The 8,555-nt window shown below is 41.0% G+C and overlaps 1 long non-coding RNA gene and 1 pseudogene across 1 annotated transcript; one reads left to right on the top strand and one right to left on the bottom strand.

The window, feature by feature from the left end:
• Positions 1 to 560: 560 nt before the first annotated feature.
• On the bottom strand, positions 561 to 2,902 carry LOC133917377 (FCS-Like Zinc finger 13-like; annotated as a pseudogene).
• On the top strand, positions 860 to 2,299 carry LOC133917378 (uncharacterized). Its single transcript, XR_009909658.1, has 3 exons — positions 860 to 987; positions 2,008 to 2,079; positions 2,156 to 2,299. It is a non-coding gene; the product is annotated as an uncharacterized LOC133917378 (long non-coding RNA).
• Positions 2,903 to 8,555: the final 5,653 nt, after the last annotated feature.

The raw sequence follows: 8,555 nt of genomic DNA, 5'->3' as shown, positions 1-8,555 counted from the left end.
GACATGGCCGAAGGTGTCGGATCCGCACCGCGCTGTGTTGGGTGTGAGTCGACGTGTGGATACACGTCGACATACCGAAAAAATTTAGGATAAGAGAGTCCCGATAACACTGATTATAGCTACTAGAGTTCTTTCTATTGAATAAAAAATTATTATATCGAAACTGTGCATGGTAAATTGGTAAACACCATTGGGAACATGGGCAAGAAAACTGAACAGGACAGATCAATATGATACATCAGAGTTATGGACCACTTATCTGAATAGATTGAGAAATGTACTCATAAATGTGCACCTCCATTATACTTGAGTGTAGAATTCGGAACTTTGCCTCTAAAAATCAGATTATACTGTAGTAACCTGGAAGTTGAATTGGTTACCTAGAAGTTATGCCATCCATTAAATCCAATTTAATTGAGAATTGGAATATCTACCTGAGTCAATTAAGCATTTAACCAGCAGCAAACTACTTCTGTTTGTGGAACTTAAGAAGAGGACATGATATTAAATTTTTTTTCCCGAACCGTAGTGTCACCGATTACCCCTGTGACAGGGTATCAAATTTCTTAGCTAATCAACTCACACTTCATATAGAAAAATGCAATCACACTCAGCAATGCTTAACATCTCAGAGTGAGCATAATCTCAAAACTTTGTTCCTCTCTTTTATTCATATCATAAGTAAGAAGCTTTTTAGAAATTACTCTATATGTTCCATTCACTTAAATGGTCTGTTTGATCTCTGTAATTCTTTGCTAACACAGAATTGAGCAGCTCAATGGCATTACGAAAATGATCGACTAGGCCGCTGCAATGCTGAGTGAGAAGGCCATCGGGGCAGATCACGGCGACGCTAAGTAGTCGCTGGCCCTGAGGGCTTCAGATCCACAGTTCTCAGCACAGTCATCCATTAGGATCTGGTGGCATCAGCACTCGGAGCTGCAGAAGGCTTTCTCTCCCCTACAATTCGAGGTCAAGAACAAACAGGTAATCAGGATTTAAGAAATATCTTATCAACTGTTGCTTTTGACAAAATCTTGAAAAATATTTGAAAGTAAGATGTAATGTTTGCCAGATGAAAACCCGATTTAAATCCCTGTTGAAATTGAGGATTTAAATCTTTTCAGTCTAATTAGTTGGGAGGACTGATGAATACTAATTGACCTAGCATATTAGATTACTGTTTGGTATAGCTCTAGCTTACAAAAATTCTTAGAGCTAAAGGATTGTTTGGCACAGATTTAGATTCAAGATTTTTTTAAGCTCGTCATATACAGCTTTAAGAAATCCAGAATCTAGAACTATGGATGGATTGAGGGTATTTAGTTGAGTCATCTGATTTTTATTTTGGATAAAAATAAATGTTAAAACTATTTTATTTTATTATATAAATTCTATATTCAGCATAGATCTCAGATCTGAAGCTGTAGCAAACGAGACCTTAATATACTAGCTCCAATAATTCGTGAAGCTAGAGTTATGAATACATCTATGATGTTTTAGTGCTTATGTGAGACATCTTGTTTTGATTTTAGATTACAAGTAGAATCTTGCCTCACTTTATATTAGTTTAAAAACTCTAGATCTAAAGTGAAGCTGAGATGTGGAGCTCTACCAAATAGTACCAACTGTTTTACACGTATTGCAGCTTAGCTTTCTTACATAACACAGCACCTGGACAAAATTATATACTATTATCATCCAGGGAGACAAAACCAGGACATCTTTACTAAAACAGTTGACAAGTTGAAAATAAAAATGGAGAAGAAACTGGTTCCTCTAGATATATTTTGATATTTCCCAGTTTCAACAACGACCTGTGAGTAAGATGATATACTTCACAGTCGATGGCAGTTTACGTACACAAGCAAGAAATAAGAATTGAGTTCTAATTCTACTGCACGATAACTATTCCGAATCTTTGAAGAACCATAGAATATATGGGCGTTTATGTCTTATTCTTGTAAAATATTAATTAATGAAATGTTTACTGACGTGTACATGTAGATGCGAACCCATCAAGCCTCTTGTCACAGAGGCAGCACCTGCACAAGAGCGAAGCCGGCAGTCAAATCAGAGGTACACGATCTCTTATGATTTATTGTATGAACAATAAATTACTGTTTATATTAGTTATTATTAATAATGTTTTTAGATTGAAATGAAGTGATTCCGCCACTGCTCAAGAAGTCAGCCGCCGGCGCCGGCGCCGGCGCCTCATCGGCTTCCACAAGCCAGCCGCCGCCGCCGTCACCGAAGTACACGCGCTTCCAGATGCTGCGGCCGGCGCCGTCGTTGCCGGCCACGTGCGTGATGACGCACGTGTAGCTCTCGGAGAGCTCGGCCTCCTCGCGAGCACGGCGCCTGGCCGCGGGGTCGATCGCGATCGGTTCGGCCCCGGTCAGGCACGCGCGGCTCATGGCCGCGACGATGCCGAGCCCAACCCCGCCAGCGTCAAAGCTCCGTCTCGGCCTCGGCTCCGGGGAGTTGGCCCCGAGGAAGACGGAGAGGAGGTTGGCCAAGGACGAGGATGCGGTCGTTAGCATGGCGGCCGAGCTGCGCCGAGCCAGCGAAGCCTTCAGCTCGTCTGCCGGCTCAAGAGACATCATCATCTTCTTGCCTAGTTCAGCTAAGCGTGTGGATGTGCGTATCTGAGTGAATTTTTGGTCAAGTTTAGAGTTGAATGGAATGGCCAGTGGAGAGAGAGAGAGAGAGGGGCTTTGGTTTCGTATTGCTGTTCTTCACTCTCTCATCTCCCATGTCTCCACTCCACTCCACTAGTCCACTCTCTCTTGCAAGAACACTAACAGTGAGGTCTAGAGCGAGAGATGGTGGTGGTGATGATGGGAGGATTTTAAAGGGGAAAATGGGGAAGTGGGGAGGTTAGGAAATGGTTTTATGGAAGATTAGTAGTAGTAGGGTTTCGCATGTGGGAGCTAGCTCATTTCTTCGTAATTGCAGAATATTCCATAATATTTTTTTATCTAATGATAATCAGGACTTGTCCTTGTTTAATGTCTCGGAGAAAATTTTAAGATACTAAATGGTTAAAAAATGATCGGTTGATCGTTGTCTCCTTGTTAGTCATATAATTTTGTATATCGACCAATGCTCGTGAAGTTTAGTTCCTTGTGATTTTTTAATAGATCGATCTACCATTTGTATGATTCGTGATCTTTCCACATAAAAAAAATGTATGATTCGTGGTTGTGTGTATATATGGATAGCTAAATGTGATGTACAAGAAAGTGTTATGCATAGCTTGTTTGTTCAGCCTTAGCTACCACGTTCAACAATACATTCAAACTAGCTTTTAGGCAGTTTGACTACACTTTCGTCTGGTTGCATAATTATGGAATAATTATGAAAAAATAAGTTGAAATGTATCTTTTTTTATATGTGATGAGTGATTGATAAGTTTATCGAGTTCTGGATTGCTTGAGCTAGATTTGAGTATTTTGATTATGGATTATCTGGAGTTGAAGTTGTAGAAATATGTTTGCTTATCTCATAGTGTGTAGGTGACAGATACAACTTGGCGGTTGCTGGTGGGTGATCGGGCTAAACGGGTGCTTAGTGTCAAACGATCAAGAAGGTCAGGCGGAATCAAGGGTGATCCTAGGTGTATACGTGGAGGTCAAGCAAAGCATGAAACAGATGATAAAAATGACGTGTTGACAAAGTCAAGCGAAAGATATACCGGTGCAAGTGATAAGACAACCCGAGGGATCGGGAGCGGGAGAGACCTGTCGGCGGTCATGATCGCAAGATAGAGTACACGCGTTGACATTAGAGCGCTTACTTAAGGTGTAAGCAAGTGACGAGTCACGCTTTGAGAAGCGTGCAGAGAGTTTTACAATTGGATCTTAAAACTGTGGGAGGGTTGGATGAGTATGTGGCACCATCACGACTCTTGTGTCGAGGTGAAACTAAGTTGTGAATGTGTTGTGGCTGTTCAATGAACGGAGCAAGAAATGGATCAAAATACCCTTGATAGTAGGTAGAAGTGTACTACAAGAGAGGGGTATTTTGATAACAAGGTAGGAAATTTATGAGTCAAGTTTCTTAGGCCTATAAATATAAGGGTATGGTAATGGGAGAGTTGGAATCAAACACTTGAACCCCTTGTGCTACCCATTTGAGAGCCTAGTGCTAGGGTTTTAGAGGAGAGTAAGATGAATGCTTAGCCTATGTAATAGTTGAGAGTTTTTGAGAGAAAAATCCTTGTAATCCATCTAAAATAGGGTTGACTTCCTTGAGTAATGAAGTTTGTGTTTTTGCATTTGCTTGAATTCCCCTTCTTCTAGTCTCCCTTTATCGGTTCCCTTGCAAGTTTGTAAGTTTCCTTTTTCGATTGTGTTTTTCTTGTTGATTTTTGCTTTTGCCTTTGAGCTACGATTTTTCAACCGGGAAGCTGTTCTTCTTATTTCTAGAGGCATAAACGTTCATATACTCATGTATTTGAGAGGGTCTTGAATCCCCTTGTCTCTAGACCATTAATTTGGAGAGTTGCTTCTTTTGGTGACTGTTTTTTTCTTTGTTCTTCGTTCAAAATTTAAGTTTTTTGCTCAAAGACATATGGAATGGTATTGAATAGAGCATATAGTTCATATTCCCTCCAGAGTCATGTTGCCTCAGAACTTTCTTTCTCGATTTGTCTCTCTTAAGTTTATGCTTTCATTTGTGTATTTTTTAGGAGTGTTGAGTGAACAAGGAGTATGTTATCTATTTTGTAAGAAATTTATAAGACGCATATTCACCCCTTTTAGTCGTTGTTCTTGGTCCTACAATTGGTATTAGAGTCGGTTTGATTACTTGTTGACCCTAACTGGCTTTGTAATCTATAGGCGATATGGAGAGAAGTGGAAATAATCCTTTGTTCGATGGTCGAGATTTTTCATATTGAAAAGTGTGTATGGAGATTTATCTTCTAACCCAAGGAAGTGCAATATGGGAAATAGTTAATTTCAACTATGCAGTCTCTACTATTCGCACGACTCAAGTTCAAATTGAATAGTATAAAGCCAACAATGAGACCAGAAATATTTTGTTCACAAGCCTGAGTCGGAATGAGTTTGACAGGGTCCATCACCTCCGTACTGCTTGGAAGATCTAGACTACTCTAAGTGTCTTTCATGAAGGCACTAATCATATTAAGGGCAGATGCCAAAGCACATACACTAAAGAATATCAAATGTTTGTGCAAGAGCCCGATGAATCTCTGGATGCTATGTTTGCTCATTTTGATGAAATTGTGAGCAACCTTAGATCCACTGGTGTTTTACCCTACTTTGATCATGAGAGGACAATCAAGCTTTTCTACGCTCTCAATCATAGCATATAAAGATCTCGAGCATTGAAAAGTCATCAAGTTACGACACGTTAACTTGTAATAAACTCTTCATCAAGCTCAAGTCCATCAAGATAGCCAAGACGGCTCGGATAGGCCTCGAAAACCCCCTGTCTCAAAACATGGTATTAGTTTTCGAGAGCTAACTATTCTTGTGCTAACACTTCACCGAGTGATTTTGCTTTGTCTTCCTTGGATTCTATCACAGAGGAGCATGTGGATGCATTGAATGATGATGACCTTGCTCTCATTGTAAAAAAATTCACCCGCTTGTACAACAACAGAAGAGATCGGAGGAGACGGACCTCCCATCCTTGTTTTGAGTGTGGTGATACTACTTACTTCAAGGCGGATTGCCCCAAGCTCAAGAAGAGGAAGGACAAGCATAAGAAGAACAAAATACCCTTCTTCAAGAAGAACCACGACAAGATAGCCAAGAAGACGGCCAAGGCAGCTTCTAGGGCATTCGTAGCGACTCTTAGTGACATCAACACCTCTTCAAGCGAGGAGGAGAGCTCAGGTGAGGAGGAACTAACAGTGAAGAGCAAGAAGAAGGTCAAGGACTTCACCCACCTCTGCTTCATGGCGGATGACAATGACAACGACAGCAACCCCGAGCTTGATCCTTCCGAGGTATTGCCTTCCTGCGACCAGATTTTCATCCAAATCGATACCTTGAATGATGCTCTTGTTAGCCAAAATATGTTACTTAAGAAAGTTGTGCATGAGTTGAAGGATCTTAGGCCTAAGTATAAGTCTGTGTCTACTGAACTTGCATTGCTTAGGTCTAGGCCTGATGAGAGTGATTTGATTGTCATGGCTGAACTTACCGAGTTTCGGAATGTGCATGCTCAAGTCGTTAGTCGGCTTGAGAGTGCCGAGAAGAAGCTCCTTGAGGAGGAGTCTAGGTCTACTCTCTTAGGTATTTGCAAGAATTGTCCTTTGCTTGTAAAGGATGTTGAACTGAAAGACAAGCGCCTTAAGTAGCTAGAATCTAGATTAGAGAGTGTTGAGAGTTCTATAGATGTGCAGCCAAAGTGTCTCACCTGCATGATCCTTAAGGATAAGCTTAGCTAGGTTAGAGGGCAACTAAAAAGCTTATGAATGAGAATGAGTACCTCATTTCTCTTGTGGAGAAGTGCTCAGAAGGTAAGGGCAAAATATATTTGATCTTGGTCAAGACCAAGATGTGTGCTAATAAGGCTATATTAGCTTTAGGTTTGGGCTTTGAGAGTGTTTCTTACACCAATTCTGACATGACTGTTTTTATCTCACCCACTACCCTAGAGCCGGAGAAAGCCAAGATCAATGCCTCACAATTCATACCAGAAAAGAACAAGCCTATACCTCAACCTAAGAAACCAACACTGAAGAGAGCTCCACAGCCTAAGATTAGGGCACCTATGAGAGAGCCCAGAGTGACTGGCAGTCGAGCTCCTGAGAAACTTTACCATTACACCTACTGTCAGAAGAAATATCGCTTGGTTGGGTTTTGCTTTCATTGTAGGAGAGATGAACGGCGTGAGTGGGAGTAGAGCACCCGGGAGATGTACCGCCTCTCTGTTGGTGTATATGAGCCTTTTCCCCGCTCCTACCCATGAGTCTCTAGCGCTTTTCAGTCTTTTCCTAGAGGCATTGCTTGGTGTCGATTTTACTATGACTCATATGGTTTTGATCCATGTGTAAGAGGTTTTGAGTGTCAGCGCTTTGGCGGACCACGTTTTCCTCATCGTGGTACTCGCCTCCAGCGTGTTGGTGTTGAGTTGCATGCACCTACTATTTCTGCTTCAGGGCGAATGACTCAGTACTGGATTCCCAAAAAGTTTTTGACTAACCCCAGTACCGATCCATTCACCTTTTATTCTTCTCATATGTAGGTGGCAGGCGGAGGTCTGAAGAATAAGTGGCTCATCGACTCTGGTTGTTCGCGCAATATGATCGGAGATTCATCATGGTTCTCTAGCCTCACCACAATGAAGCATCACAAGTACATCGCATCCGAGGATGATCGTAAAGGTAGAGTGAAGGCTAAATGGACTATAAAGGTAAATGAGAGTTTCACTCTCAAATATGTGGCTTTGGTTGAACATCTGGGATACAATATGCTTTCTGTATCTCAACTAGATGAGGATTTGGAAGTGTGCTTTAAGCGTAATACTTCTCGAGTTTTTGATTCTTCTAGCGCTTTGATTTGCAAAATTTCTTGAGTTGGAAGAGTTTTTGGAGTCGATTTTTCTAAGTTTTCTAGTTCTTCTCTATGTTTACTTGCTCAACATTCTTCTGAGCTTTGGATGTGGTATATGAGTCTAGGACATATGAGTTTTGATTTGTTTACTCCTTTGAGTGTTCTAGGTTTGATCCGAGGATTGCCAAGCTCAAGTTTGAGAAGAACCTTATTTGTGCTCCTTGTCGATATGGCAAGATGGTTGCCACTCCTCACTCACCAGTCAATTTGGTGATGACTGAACGGCCAAGAGAACTTCTCTATATGGACACTTTGGTCCTTTTTGGGTTCGTTCGGTGAGTGGGAAGTAGTACGTACTTATTATTATTGATTATTACTCTCGTTACTCTTGAGTCTTCTTTCTTATAAGTAAGGATGAAGTGTTCTCATACATTCAGAGCTTAGCTTTGAGATTGTTTAAATAACTCACAGGTACATTGAAAACAATTCATAGTGATAATAACACAGAGTTAAAGAACTATCTCTTTAATACTTTCTACCTTGAATATGGTATTGAGCATCAATCTTCTGCCCCATGCATTTCTCAGCAGAATGACGTGGTTGAAAGAAAGAATAAGACTTTAATGGAGATGGTTAGGAGATGCTCGATGAGCATAGGACTCCTAGTAAGTTTTGGGCTGATGCCATTAGCACATCGTGGTACATCTCAAATCAGATTTTCTTACGCTCGATCTTGAATTTGATTTCTTATGAGTTACGCTTTAGGAGGAAGCCAAAGGTTTCACATTTGAGAGTTTTCGGTTATCGGTGTTTTATCCTAAAGCATGGCAATCTCAAAAAGTTCGAGGCGCGTTCTTTCGATAGTATTTTCTTGGGTATTCTCTTTATAGTCATGCTTACAAGGTTTATAATCATGACACTAACACCATCATAGAATCATGTGATGTGACTTTTGATGAAACAACCCTTTGTCCTAGTTCTGCCTTTGAGTGTGTAGGAGATCAGGAGATGAGCGAGAGC

This window comes from Phragmites australis, chromosome 5 (genome assembly GCF_958298935.1).
Source record: "Phragmites australis chromosome 5, lpPhrAust1.1, whole genome shotgun sequence".
Lineage (NCBI taxonomy): Eukaryota > Viridiplantae > Streptophyta > Magnoliopsida > Poales > Poaceae > Phragmites > Phragmites australis.
The sequence above is the reverse complement of the archived record's forward strand: the minus strand, read 5'-3'. Positions and strand labels throughout refer to the sequence as shown.